Genomic DNA, 14,635 nt, shown 5'->3' with positions numbered 1-14,635 from the left:
TTGGCAGACTGACAGTGGTTAAATCGGAGCCTTTTATTTTAATGATATAGAAAGCGGAAATGATTTTTAACACTAACAGGGCAGTCTGCAGTTTGTAGATTGGGGCGTCTGGTCGGTAAGGTCACTGTCCCCTTAAGAATGGCGATCAAGCTGAGAAGGGAGGAGCGTGGATTGCATTGCAGAGAGCCGGGGATACCTTGAATAAACAATTCCGTCAGACCCAACCGCGGGGCGCGGAGCTCAACTGCCTCACTTCGACCGAGAGACGATTTCACAGCAATTGTACTCCGTTTGGGAAAGCATACGATTGTTTTTCCCATATTTGTTACTGTCCACTTGCATTTAAATCGCCGCTGTCGAAACAAATACATGTATATCAACGAAGGATTTCACTTGATTCTAAACATGCAGCGTATCTTTCTACGGAGCGCTGAAATACATCTGTGCAGGTACGTGTCTAAATAACTAGCGAGAATGCAAGCTGTAAAAATACAAGTTATAAAGCGGGAGTGGGGCGAGTGGCTTTCCCCTGTGTTCCGATTTTAGTACGTGGACGACATTTGCTACGTGTTTCTCGGTGAAGTGATGTTGTGTAACGCAGCAGGGTGCACACAGAAGCCCTACGTAAAAGCCGGGAGAGGGGATGATGGCACGGATACGAACGTAGATTCCATTTTGTTTCATTTTGTCAACAAAATGTAACATTCTTATATGTCACGGGTTGCTCGCATCAGTGCGCTTTGAGTGTATGTATTACATAATTGTTTTTCTCATTTTGACAATGTACGATTACAGACATATAAAACAAACAGGTCTGTTGTTGCCTGTTCGAGTTACCGTATTTCAGTCATTGATAATGTTACCAGTGTTTCACATTTTCGCATTTCGTTCATTACATATTGGTAGGATGAGAATAAAATAGGATACGACGATATATGTGCTTTGTAAAGGGGTCCGTAAGTAATCATAACATGTATTTTCTAACGTGATATTTGATTTTGGATTTATTATAAATCAATGTAATGTTGACATCTCGTTGATGGTAGTATGTCGTATGTCCGTATTTCTGCCTGTAAAAAAATTGTAAGAGTCGCGTTAGCGCTCTTGATCTACCTTGATACTCGGTGATTATCAGTAACACGGTAATTTTTGACTATTATAAAGCGCAATTAGGTTGTGGCTTGAATGGGTTTTCATGCAACTATTTGGAATGGTCTAAACGGTACTGCGCTATCTAGAGACCCCTCTCACTCGTTCGCTCTTTCATACGTAATGCATAAGCATTGTCACACGTCCCATTGGTTATGCACATATTATTTTTGCCTTTTTTATTCTTTGTGTATTCTCAAGTGAGATCACCTGCCGATATAAAATGGGAAAAAATGTACAGACGACTCTTAAAACGGCGCTGATGCTACCCCCATAGTTCATGACAGCGGAGATGAATAAGCTATATGGATTTTTGGATTTAGGGGGTTGGCAGTGATTATAAGGTGATCCTCTGGTGTCGATCAGTCCGTGTAGTGATGAAACTAAAGGTCCAAATCATAGGAATACAAAAGAGACACTTGGCAGAGGCCTTATCTCAGCTCCTCCTGCTGGCTAAGGGGGTTTCAACTGGGCTTCCCAAAGTAAGCGGATGTCTTCTATGTGAATCATACCGGCAAAACAAATTTCTGCTCATTGAAGATGTAGTCTCCCCTTGGTTATATCTATTCACACTGGCGTTCAAATTGGCACTCCTTATAAAAATCATACTTTTTATGTATGAAAATAGATGTAATTATTTTGAGTTGGTAGAATAAACATCACTGTTGCTGTAGCCGGTAGTTCTACTGCCTCAGTTCTTGTCTTTTTTTGTGATTGCTTTGAGCCTTTTAAGTATTTGTTTATTATTTTAAGAGGGGCCATCAAATTTTCAATACTTTCCATCAGTTAGAGTAACTGGGGACTTTTACTGTGACTGTAAGTGACTAGGTGTTGTGATCGAACACAGGATTTCCAGACGTTTTGTGGTAGTTTTACTGGTAAACCAGAAATGGATGATTCAGTACAAGTCTGTTATTTATCCAGCCCTTGTGTTTCCACTAACCAACGAATCATCAGCATTGGCCATTGAGATGTTAGATCAGAGCTACTCTACCTCCGTCCTGGAGGGCTTCATTGTCTGCAGGGCTACCCTACCCTGGTTCTGGAGGGCCACTGCGTCTGTAGGGATACTCTGCCCTGGACCTGGAGGACCACATTCCCAGCAGACTTTAGTGTCAGTCAGATCTTAACTACCTGATCTGAGTCATTGTTTGCTTGATTAAATTGGATTCCACCCTCTTCTTAATGGATGGTAATGGTTTACAGATAGCTGATGGGAAAAATAAAAAGATGATGTCTTTTTCCAGGGGGCTTATACCTCTGTTCCAGTGGAGTCAGACCTGGGTTTGTTGTCTGAGCCAATTCAGTGATAAACCTTTTCATTTCCAGGTGTTTTTTCCTGCTGCTTGTGGAAACAGGTGTCTGATTGGACAGGGAAGACTGCTTAAACTTGGTCAGTAATCAAAGGGCGAGGCTTTACCAAAATACTGTTTCTGTGTTACTCTGTTATTTCTTTTAGTGTTTATAGTTCACTGTGATCAGTGATGGTATAAATCTCTTTAGTGCTGATTATTGGAAACAGTGTAGTAATTTAGCTTGGCAGCTCCGCCCACAGCTCATTTGTAAGTAGGCCAGCGTCAGTAATGATGGCGGGTTGAGCTGAAGTGGTTAGATCCTATGCAGTTCAAAAAAAAAATAGATAATGAAAAGCTGTGTAGGTCCTGAACTACCTGAATTCATCTCTGCAGTGGGAAGGGATTATAATGAGCCAGCTTGGCTCCAGTTCTACAGTGGGAAAGAGGTAATATGAACCAGCCTGGTTCCAGCTCTACAGTGGGAAAGGGTATCACGCATTATCACACATGGATATTTCCTGATAGTATTCATCTTCATAGAATTGGTAAACGATGGCTGTGCCCTTTTTGGGAGTCAAACCTGGGGTTTTTGCATTATAAGGAGAATTTCTTGACTTAGCAGTGCTGCAGCAAGTGAGTGTGGATGGTGCATTGCCCTCAGAGAGAGCAGAGGTTACATGTATAGTGATTCGTATTCAAAGTCTACTCTTTCTCTTGTAAATGCAATGTACCATATATGCAACATAACATGCGTAGCTCTCAGAATACATTCATGTGGAATTACTCCATCTTCCCCCAAACAATTAACAATGTTCTAAAGATTCTGCATTGTTGTAGAGCACTGCGAACACTAGGCAAAACAGCGATTATCTCTAACAGATACAGAAACTGCAGGAGTTCTGAGTGGTCAGTGATTGATTGGGAAAAGTGTGAGAGCCATTCATTGGTTGGTTTTGCTGTGAAGAGTTTTTGCAGGGACATGGGTGTGCATCTCTCTGCACCCGTGGACGCTACTCAGTGTGGTTCTGTGTGTTACTCTGGGCATGGAGAATTGTGGCACAGCAATTTCACCTCATCTCAACATGCGCAGGTGAGCTCAGAGATTTGAGCGATGGCCTGGGAACCTGCTGTAAGAGCCAGCTCCCTGAACAGGTGTGTGAGATCACTTACTGTTTTGTGTGGTGACCACATCGTTCTGCTAACAGACAAGAATGATCTACAAACAGATTGAGTGTTATCTCTGTAACGACAATATCCTTTGTCAGTGCTCTGTTCTTAATTGGTGAGTAATGTTTATATTACCAGAGCCTACAGCAGAAAGATGCCAGATAAAACGGTCAGTATGCTGAATTTAGGCCTGTAATTGTAGAAGTTCAGATGGAGACAGGAACCCTCTCTTACATTTAAGCTGCTCTTATAAAAGGAAAAGCTTTTTTGTAATTCAACATTTTGGAGATACAGAAAAATACATCCTTCCTTTGGAAATATACACATTATGAAGGTAAAAAGAGCACAATTCTAATAATTAGTATACTTCTCTTGTATGTATTTGGTAATGACAGCATGATAGTGGGAAAATAACAGTTCAGTTTATTGTGAGCCCGTGGTGGAGAGAGAGCTCTGGAGAATTAAAGCGTTTGATGTCTGACACTCCCTCACAGATGAGAGCGCTGCTCCAGTTTCCATGTTATGACTCGTAGCGCAAACATGGTGCAGTGGACTTTACTCCTGCAGTGAGCTCCAGTCAGGGAAAGACAAAGGAAATAGGATCAGCGGAATGGAGTGATAAGCCAGAAGAAGGTAAACATGTCTGGTGGCGCGTTATGACAACTTTGTCTCCATAAGCCATACAATAACATATTCATAAGCATGACATAGGAATGGCATAAGGGGAATTTGTGTTCATCGTGCATTATTACAAGGTGTATTCATCAGAGCACAGCATTAATGGTGATTAGTTATCCTCGGATAAACCAACTCAAAGTTTGTGGTAGACATGCACCAGATTAAAAGAGCTGGTGTAGTACTTGTTTTTTGAGTGGGTACATCTGAGACAGCAGAATTTTATATATGACATATTGTTTATGTGTTTATGTTTACGTCATTGTCCATTGGTATTTACACAATGCGCGATGAGGCATTAACTTATAAAGGGAGTAGTGCCATTCCTGTGTGGCTGTTGTGAATATGTTGCATGAGCATTATCACATGCCCCTGCCGTGTACGACTTATCACGTGTGATTGGGTTCAGTTATTCATGCGTGGCAGATCTTAGTCACGTAGCCCGTGGACAGATCCGGGTCAGATAAATCAAGCGGGGCGCCCACGCTGTCCTCGCCTGTCACAAAAACAACCTGCCGAAATCCCGTAAATAGTTCAGATCGAGGGGCCGCAGCTGAGAGAGGCTCCAGACGGGCCCATCTCGAAGGGGAAGAGGGCTGATTTGATGGCTGTTTACTCTGCCTGTGTTTGAAAGGACCAAGGTGGGCAGGAGTTCCAGAATTAAGGGCTGAACAGAGAGGGGGGACAAATAGCAGTCTAAATTGCATCTCTGTATGACGGCTCCTCTATTAGGAGTGCAGGTGTTCTACAGAGATGCTTCTCTATCTACAGTATAGAGCAGGGGTGTCCAACCTTTTTTCATCTGAGAGCTACTTTGAAAAAATGAAAATGGCTGAGAGCTACTCATGTTTTATATTACATTATGTGAATAAGTGTGAGTATCAAAACACTCACATTAACCAGCTGAATTCAGCTCCTTTTTGTATATACATGTATCAAATGTCAATGTCCAAAGCTCACATTTTGGATCAAAAACATCTTAAATTCACATCAATAGCATGTCAAATGGATGTTGGCTGTATCCATATGTTTCAAATTTCAATGTGTCAAGCTCACATAATATATCAAAACATCTTAAATTCACATCAAAGTCATAGAAAACAGAAAACATTACTACGTGTTTATGATGTGAGATGTCAGACAAATTTGGTGATCATTGGACGCTATTTTGGAACATTAAGCCACGTTAAGCCTATTCCTTATCATGGGCGTCAATAGAGAGGAAGACGCTTAATGTAAGATAACGTCCATACTCATAGGATTTCCGTTTTGATTTTTTTGACAGGTGGAAGTGTTTATGACAAGACATGTCCAAGAGAAATTTGGTGATCATTGGACGCTATTTTGGAACATTAAGCCACGTTAAGCCTTTTCCTTATAATTGGCGTCAATGGAGAGGAAAATGCTTAATGTAAGATAACGTCCATACTGAAAGGATTTTGGTTTTGATTTTTTGACAGGCGAAAGTGTTTATGACAAAACATGTCAGAGAGAAATTTGGTGATCGTTGATCGCTATTTGGGAACATTAAGCCACGTTAAGCCTTTTCATGTTAAGAGTTTTAGAATGTCCCTGAATGTGGTGCTGAACGTTGAATCTTTTACCGACTGAAACGCTTGTAGCGCATATGAGGCACACACACTTGTCCTTCACATTTGTGGGGGAAAAAAAAAACGTGTTCCCATTCCTCATGGAAATGGCATGTTTTCTGCTTTTTATTTGGCCAGGCCATTTTCTTTGTTCATCATAAATCTGGCTATTTTATAAGCTAAACTAGCTTACTAACACCACCAAACTCCTTGTTTTAGTTCAGTAGCTACCTCAGTAGCTAGCCTACAGCGTAACTGACGCGACGACGTGTTGACAAAACTTGAGAGTAGCGTAACTTATTTGATTGACAGCTGATATCATTTTGTGTTGGAGGGGGGTAGGACATCTGTGTATTTGATTGGATTGAATTGGGAAGAGGTTGCCAGGGTGCATTTATTTGTTGTTGGATTATTTTTGTACATATTCTTTGAACCTTTTGGTGAGCTACTCAAAAACAGGCAGCGAACTACCGGTAACCCGCGAGCAACGTATTGGAGACCCCTGGTATAGAGAGACACTGGTCCCATGCGCTGGAGATGGGACTAGTTTATGGAATAGGCCTGTAGTGTGGTATTTAATGTTCATGTATAGTGTGGGACACGCATGCAGAAATAAGTGTGTGTCAGTAACCCACATGGAGACAGAAATGCAATGAAAGCAGTTTGAAAATGGCCAACAGGCTGAAGTCCCTCTTCCAGTTCTCTCTTGAAATGATATTGGAATGGAAAGTACTCATTGTTTGAAAGGTGCCAATTTCCAACTTCCTGTTCAGGGCCTAGATGGGTTTTCAGACATGCATCTTAAAAATGCTCTCTTTAGACAAAAGCTTCATAGTTGTTTCCATCAGTTTTTAATAGAAGGCATGTAACCTTAACCGTAGATAACCGAGTATGATTATCTTTGTATGCCTGTTGTAAAAGAAAAAAAGGTTAAGTTTCTTGATCCATACAGGAGCTGAGCTGGGTCCATGGTAAAATGCAAGGCCCATTGCTGTGTATTTCTGCTCCCTGAGCTTGATGTACAGCTGGCAGCCAGGTTTGATAACATAGACCAGTAAACCGGTGTTGTAGTTAAAATTATAGTTATAATTTAGGTATATATACTCTCTATATTGAATACCTGTACTATATTTAGGTATAATTTATAGCTGTAGTTAACATTTCCTCAAAAAAAGGTCTTAGGCCTTTGTCCAGCGAGGAGTTTCCACGTGGTATTAAAAGGGTTGTCCTTGCTATGTTTGTGTAGTCAGCAGTCATAGAAAACGTGCTGTCTCTCTTTGCCCTGACCGTGGTCGTGGCGTTTGTCTGGATTTAGCGGAGTCCTCTGGCGATGGGGCAGGGCACAGCCGTGAGTCACAGCGTGCCCCGGCCAGCTTAATTAAAGGCCAGAAATGGCACTGCCAGGATTCTTTTTTTACGGGTTTAGCTGTGTTATTCAACCCTATCTTCATTTAAGCAGGTTGTATTGAGAGAGGCCCAAAGAGCAGGGTGGCTAGCCAGGGTGCCGTTCTGTCCCGGCCAATCCGGGAGCTGCTGGAGGGCTCGGGCTCACCCGCGTAAGCTGACGGATTGATGCATGAGTCCGTCTAGTGGAGAATCGGGAGTCCAAGGGCACTGCGGTGCTGGCCTATCACGGGGGCTGCCCTTCAAAACTTCTTAACAGTCTGTCCTTTGGAGGACCTTCCAAGCCCAGGCAAGGGCAGTGTGTCTGGTACAGTAAGCTGTAGAGAGAGAGAGAGGAGAGGGAGAGTTTCATCCTTACATAATGATCTGACTTTAATTCAGGCTCTGACACAGCACATACTCGCTCCAGACTGGGTGACCGGGGTGGGGAGGGTGAGGGGGGCCGGGTTAGAGATCTCGACTTAATTATACCTCCCCCTTTTAAAAGCTTTTTAAAAATTAAATTTGCTGAGCAATTAACTAAAAGGGGGATTTTCAGAATTTATGAATGACTGGCAAGATTGATATATTGCATGGAAAGACGGTGGCGCGCGCCATGGCAGTGGACAGGCAGAAGCTGTGGATTTATTGGCATGCAGGATTGCTCCATGTGCGGAAGGTAAAAAAAGGGGCAAAGTGGGCTTTTACTGCAGTGAGTTTAGCACTGAGCACGACAGGAAAGAGCTCCTTCTTGGCCTGTGTCTGCCCCTCCTTATACAAGTGCATTAGCGGTCTGCTCTTGCTCTCTTAAACAGGTGACTGGAGGACTTGGTGCAGATTGTTGGGGAAGTTTTCTCCTGGTGCTGACGTGTGCAGGGTGTGAGGTTTCCTCCTCCTCTTCCTGTGATGAAGGCGGTGCATCCCGCTTCCTTGTAGTATCTAACTTCATATGCCTGGCCACACAGATGACAGCACTTGGACCAGCACCTTTGAAATAGGTACACAAAGTGGAATGGTTCTGTATCACAGCACAGTACACACAGGGGGGTTGTTTGTCATGGTGAGACACACACAGAGCAGTTGTGTGTTATAGTGACACACACGTAGAAGGGATGCGTGGTATAGTGAGATTAGTTTTAATTGATAACAGACTATGGTGTTAATGACACAGACAGTATTGTTAGGTTGTGCCCTCTACACCCAGATCTTTTTTTTTTTGTTAGCTGCATTCAGCCAATGAGGAGATCAAGCATAGTCACGCTAAGACGTTACGTGACTCCCGACAATCTGTCCATCCAATAAGAGTGCAGCTCAGCTGAAAGTAGACGGGCTGATGGGAGATCTGTAGCTAAGCTGCAGTCCTCCCTCACGCTGTCTCTGTCCCAAACACTTTCTCCTGCTTATTGTACCTTCAGGGCAACAGTTATCTTTAGTAACAACACAACACAAGCTGTGAAATCTCCCTCAGGCAGTGTGTGAAACTTAGAGGTCTGTAAGGAGATAATCACTGAAAAAGAGAGATTGCCGTTCATGGATCATTCTGATGCATCTAAAAACGAATGATGATTTTATAATTGAAATGATCTCACAGCCACGCACATGCACACTCTCGTGCGCACACACACACAGGCCAAGAATGACACCTCTGAAATCCTGCAGGATCCTTGCAGCTCCAAGCTGACCTTAAAGAGTGACTGTGTCTGCCATTGTTTAGTCACAATGCAGTGACCATCATAGCAGGATATATAGAAAGTGTTCTGGTGTTGTTCTTATAGTTTCTGTGGGAAAGCTGCAGATGGCCATCATTTGAAAGTGCTAGGTAACATGCTGTAAGTGATAAACATTTTCCGGACATTTGCACATTTTAAACGAGGCTGTGTGTTCGTGTGTAGAGGCGTATCTCAGCAGATTTCAACCGCATCCATCAGATGCACAAGAGCTCGGTTGTGGAGGTGGATAACGGTTATTGCCAATAGTCATGGGGATCAAGGCATTTTAATTTGGGTCACTTCTTATTTTTAGACATGTATTATTCTCTCTTCTCCCCTTTCTCAGGGCGGCAGCATCAAACAGAAAACCCATTTTTTTGGGCTGATAAGACACGTGCAGCATGTAGTGAGACAGAAAGCATTCAGTCGTTCAGCACCCTCAACCAGAAACCCCTTCCATGAGTTCACTTTTAGGGTTAACAGCGCTGTTAAGCCTTAAGCTTAATGTCCCTCCTGTTTTGGATTCTTTCAGAACAGACGCATACGCTGTGTTTACTGGGGGGGGGGGGTGTGTGAGGAGGGTTTCTTTGCAGGTTCAGAGGGACTAACGCGAGGGACGCCCACGCATATTTTGAGAGCTGCCGTTACGTAACTTTAAAGAACGGCTCTTCGGAAGCCAGCGCTGGGAACACGCTGTGCCGACCGCCCGAACCGGAGCCCTCTGAGGGGGACGGGAAGCGGTGCGGGGCTGTTACCGGGCAACGGCAGACACCCTCCCAGCGTGGGCCGGCGTTTCGTGCCGGGGCCCACTTTTAAGGCGCGAGTCGGGAGAGCAGCACGGTAAATTCCGCTCGTTCCCCTCTCCACGGTCTGCGTCTCTGAAGCGGAAGAAGACGGAGACATCCGCCTGAAGCAGACAGCTTGCGTTTCCTAATGGCATGTTGCGACAGCAGCGGTGGCGGTGTGGAGGTCCTCCCTCTGGATCTCCGGGTTTGGTCCTGAGGCCCGGGACTGAGGAGCCTCCGCAGGCCAAACTGCCCAGCAGAGCCCGACAGTCCGCTCTGCTCATCTCCATGAGCCCCGTCACTGAAACGAGGGCGTCTGGCTGCATCCAGCCCGAGACTGCGCAAGTGGTCTGAAGCCGTCCTTGGCTGAGTGGGGGAAGACGGGCAAGTCTCGGTCAGTGCGAGCCGCTCCAGATTCCAGCCCAAACGGCACCGCCCCCCCCCCCCCCAATCCCCACGGTAATTATGTCTGATCGTTTAAGCCGCTGTTTAGCGACACTTTTGCAGGGCGTATTTTTAGCGCATGTCTCCGGCAGCGCGGCCGGGGAGACGTGACGCGTCTCACTCGCGGTTCAAGGTTGTTATCCAATCTGGAAAGGCACACCAAGGTCGAGTGGGGTTTAATAAGCTGTTATGTCAGGCCCGGAGACACATGAGCTTCTGTAAGCCAGTGATTTGGGTTAATTATGAACGGCACCCCCCACCTCAGCCCAAATACACACTGACTCGATGTGCACTGTGAGGACAAGCACTCCTCTTCGCGGTGTGCAGGGCGCTATAACCTGCCCTGTTGCGTAAAGGTGAACTCAGCACAGCACAAATCATCTGAGGACGCTTACCTGAAGTGTCTTTCACCTACTCCAGCCTACTGTTGAGCCCTGGCCACACGTGTATATAGTCCAAGGAATGATTGACACTGGTCTTTGAAAGCCACCCCGCCCCCCTCCTGATGTAGTAAATGCAGGGAAGTGCATTTACTAGTGTGTTTTGGGAGGTTTACTGTAAGTGAGTCCTCTGGCCCAGCCATGTGGATCTGAGCTTCTCTGTCTCTGTTTCCTTGCTCACAGCGTTAATCATTAATGAGCTGCTCCTTCTTGATGCGTGTCGCACATGTAATCCGCATGTGCCCAGGACAATGGAGTCAGCGCGACGTGCATTGTGCCATATTCGCCTCCAGCTCCGCACATCTTATTTATTTATTTTAACACCATTATGTGCTCGCTGATGCGAGCGCTAATAATTGCGCTGGCAGCTCCTGCAACGGCAGTGACGAGTTATTAACGGTCATGTGAAATCCGCTGACCTTACAAACTTTATCTGCACACTACCAGATGTGACCAGCGGTCTGATTTACAAAATAAATCATATCAACATTTATTAATACCATATATAGGAAACAAAAATCTGCAAGACTAGATGTGGCCCCTGTGGTGAGAAGCATGTTGTGTTATAAAGCATTTCTTTAGCACATCGCTCCTGTTATATAATGCTGTTTCTGAAAGCTTGTCCCATTTTAGCTCTGATTAGGCTGTGATACGAGCTGAATTCGTTGAACCGTGGCAGTTCAAAGGCGTCGTTTCCCATCGCGTTTGATGAACGAAGAAGACAACCCTCGCTTACTCTCTGCATCCTGTGCTGTTCAAGGCATATCTGAAAACAGCTCCTCATGCAGAGAGCCAGTTATAATTCACTCAGAATGATTCGGAATAAAAAATTTGGTGGCAGTGGTGGAAATGGTGTGCTGAAAAATGGAATTGCCCTCAGTGACTCTACACCTCACACCTAAATTACACCTACTTAGCATGAATTTACTCTAAAATGTGTAATACGTGTATACAAATTTATCAGGTTCATTTTGTGAGCAGTCGCTGTTCGGCCTCTGACCAGGCCTAAGTGGACTTTGGGCCACAGCAAAGCACCAGTGATATTTGGTGATGGGTTTTGAGTCAGAGGTCTGCAGGTTAGAATAGTGGGTCAAGCTCTGCTGTTGGACCCTTGAACAGTGAACCTGAGCTGCTCCAGGAGGTCCCCAGCCAAACAGATGGATAATAAGTAGAAACGTTAACTCTGTAGGTTCTCCCTGCAGAAGGGCTAGAGTTAAGCAAATAATGTTCATTTCAGAACCTCAGACTGGTTGAGCAGACCCTTTTGGAGAGAAGATGTTTGCCGTGTTGAACCACCACTTAATTTGCAAGGTGCTTTGAACGGCAGCATGGGCTAACCGAAGCTATGGTGATAAGCGTTCGTGTGCTACAACATTGGCATCAGAGTCATACCCAAAACTGTGACATCTGCCCTTTCTCCGCTGGAGCAGCACGTGCCCATTACACTGGTATCAGCCGCCGTCAGCATTTAATCACACACTTATGTATCTAGTTTAATTGGTTTTGGTGCTCTGCCATTTGAAAGTGTTTCTTAATATTTCCCATTATTTTAAAGTGTATGAAGATTTCCTGACCTTTCATGAGCAAAATTCAATGTAATATGAGTCTGAGGTCATCAATCCAAAAACACATGCACTTGCACACGGGTTTGCTGCTATTCGTGAGTATTTATCAGTGGTACTGTCTCAGCTGCTGTATTTACAGTGAATTAACCAGCAGGTACACATAAACTAGCAGCTCTCCACTCATTTGCAAGGTGGACTATATCATCTCTGTGGGCAGAGATTCATTGAACATTTGGCAGTCTAAGGTAGCCCCCTACTTGATCGGCTGCCTTTCTTCAGCGTGGGCCGACCTGGCTGATTAGCCCCAGATTACGTCTGACCTACAAACGTTCGGCTGGTGTGAACGAGGCCAGCGATCTCATTAGGAGAACCTGCGTTCATCCTCCCCGGTTTCACTCTGAATAAGAACCAGGAGAGATTAAGGTGATAACACAGCACAGAGGCCGTGAACGACAGCCTGGGCCCGTTACAGAGATCTCTCTCAGAGATGCGGGGAGTCTCACTTTGATTCTAGATAAAGCATCTCTATCAAAGAGAAGGCGAATTTGGGCCAACGTGTTCGTAGGCCATCAAAGGGCTCCAGCGAGTGTGAAAGGGTTCAAGTGGCATGTCAGCTAAGGTAACCCCTGTGAGAGATACTGCAGATAGTGTTACCAGAAGAACACTTATAGCCTTGCATAAGGAATAGGTCAGCTTTAATTTGCTCTGCCCCTCGCTCCGGCCAAAAGCTGGACCTACCGCAAGGGGCTAAACTAAGCTGCCATCAGCAGGGCAGCTTTCGAAGCCACTGAAATTCCCCTACACTTCCAGCGTCCCCACGCAGACCGAGAGGACTGACTTCATCCTGGAAGCATGTCAGAGGACCATACGGATGAATATAATTAAACGAGCGCTTATCGCCCGGAGCGGGGCGCCTCCGCCGGGGGTCAGACTTGTTTGCCTCTTGCTCCGAAGGTTGGGTCGAGGACGGAGCCGGCGGTTGGCATGTGTTGGGGGAGGGGGGACGGCGGGGAGGCACGCGGACGACGGAGGGCGTGCGGGTGAGTCGCGGGGCGAGGACGATCTCCACTTCACAAAGGTCTATTTTTACTTCCCCTGACTGTTCCCGTTTTAAACGGGGTCGAAGATCATCACGCTTACCACCAGCGTGATTGCACGTCAGAGCAGAGCCTCCTCGGTAGAGCAGCAGCTTCCGGTGGAGGCTCGAGTGAAAAGGAATCAATATTCACTGTTTGTTTGTTTATACTCAAACACAACGAACTATCACGTTGCAGTCGTTAAACAGGTAACCATGCAGCGACTGCTGACGCGCCGGTGCGTCAGCGGCAGGCTGTCATTGACGCAACCCGCAGGTGCGCGGTCGTAGCGGGTACACGAACGCTGCCCCCCGTTTGAGCCGCCGAGGAGCTCCAACGCCCGCGGAAATGGAAGTTAATGAATAGAGAATTACTTGCTTCAGATAGTGTAAAGCTCAATATGTTTTTGTAATAAGGGTGAGGATTTTATTGCACATTTAAAAAAAACCTTGCCATTAGCAAATGAAATAATCTTGGAGGTAAATGAGGAGACGCAGCGTTGAACCCTGGGAAACGGCGTCGCGGCCTGCTGCCTGCCCTTGGCTGGAAGTGCTTTTTAATTAAGACGCGCGTGGTGTACATGCGTGTGCTCCGATAAGGCTTTAATGCCTTCCTGAAGGAACCAGAGCCTGATCTCTCTTCGTTGGGGTTAATGAAGCTTGTCTTCAGAGTCACTTGGTTGAGCCATGCGGACCTTTGCTTGGAACGTGTTCTGCGATTCCAGGAGGTGGAGTCCTCATTGTGGGGACCTAAAATCCACAGCCTGTCACCTGCTCAGATGTAGTGACTCTGTGTTCAAACCAGATGATATGAAGGGGAGAAACAATTCTATACAGAGATACGTTTTATTTAGGGTTAAGTTACAGTGGTTAGGGTTATGATTAGAAGTTAGAGTTGGGGATCACGGTTAGGGTAGGCCTGTGCATGGTTATGGTTAATGTTAGGTCTAGTGTATGGGTTTGCGGTGAGGGGTTAGAGTTAGTGATGGGGTTGGGATAAGGGATCTTGTTCTGCTTGGAGCATAAATTTGATACCATGAGCTGCGTGTAAAGTAACTGGTGAGTGAAGTCTGTGGAGCTCGAGCTTCACCTTATAGCTAGACACTCTCAGGTTAGCAGTCAGGGGTTAGGGTTAGGGGTTAGGGATAGCTTTGGGGATGGGGTTAGATTTTGAGTTAGGGTTAGGGGGTCGCATTAGGGATGGAGTCAGGGTTAGGCCTGTATGTGATAGCCTTTCTTGGGTCTGCTGTTTTTGCTCTCTCTGCCCTGGCTACATGCTAAAGAGAGTGCCGGAAGCAAACCCTTTCACAGGTGTGTGGCCACGCAGGATGCAGGAGTTTGTTACCACAACAGCTGTTG

At 45.5% G+C, this 14,635-nt stretch overlaps 1 protein-coding gene across 2 annotated transcripts in view; it reads left to right on the top strand.

Annotated features, from left to right (window-relative positions):
• Positions 1–232: 232 nt before the first annotated feature.
• The window catches only part of nrip1a (nuclear receptor interacting protein 1a), a 34,665-nt gene continuing 20,262 nt past the window's right edge, over positions 233–14,635 (top strand). Inside the window, exon 1 of one of the 2 annotated variants that reach the window (XM_036537540.1) lies at positions 233–449. The gene's annotated coding sequence lies outside the window, so the exon portion shown is untranslated. Of the gene's footprint in view, positions 450–692; positions 747–14,635 lie in introns of those variants that run through there. The other variant, XM_036537542.1, reaches the window with a different exon arrangement.

Source organism: Megalops cyprinoides, chromosome 9 (assembly GCF_013368585.1).
Source record: "Megalops cyprinoides isolate fMegCyp1 chromosome 9, fMegCyp1.pri, whole genome shotgun sequence".
In the NCBI taxonomy this organism is placed as follows: Eukaryota; Metazoa; Chordata; class Actinopteri; order Elopiformes; family Megalopidae; genus Megalops; species Megalops cyprinoides.
The sequence above is the reverse complement of the archived record's forward strand: the minus strand, read 5'-3'. Positions and strand labels throughout refer to the sequence as shown.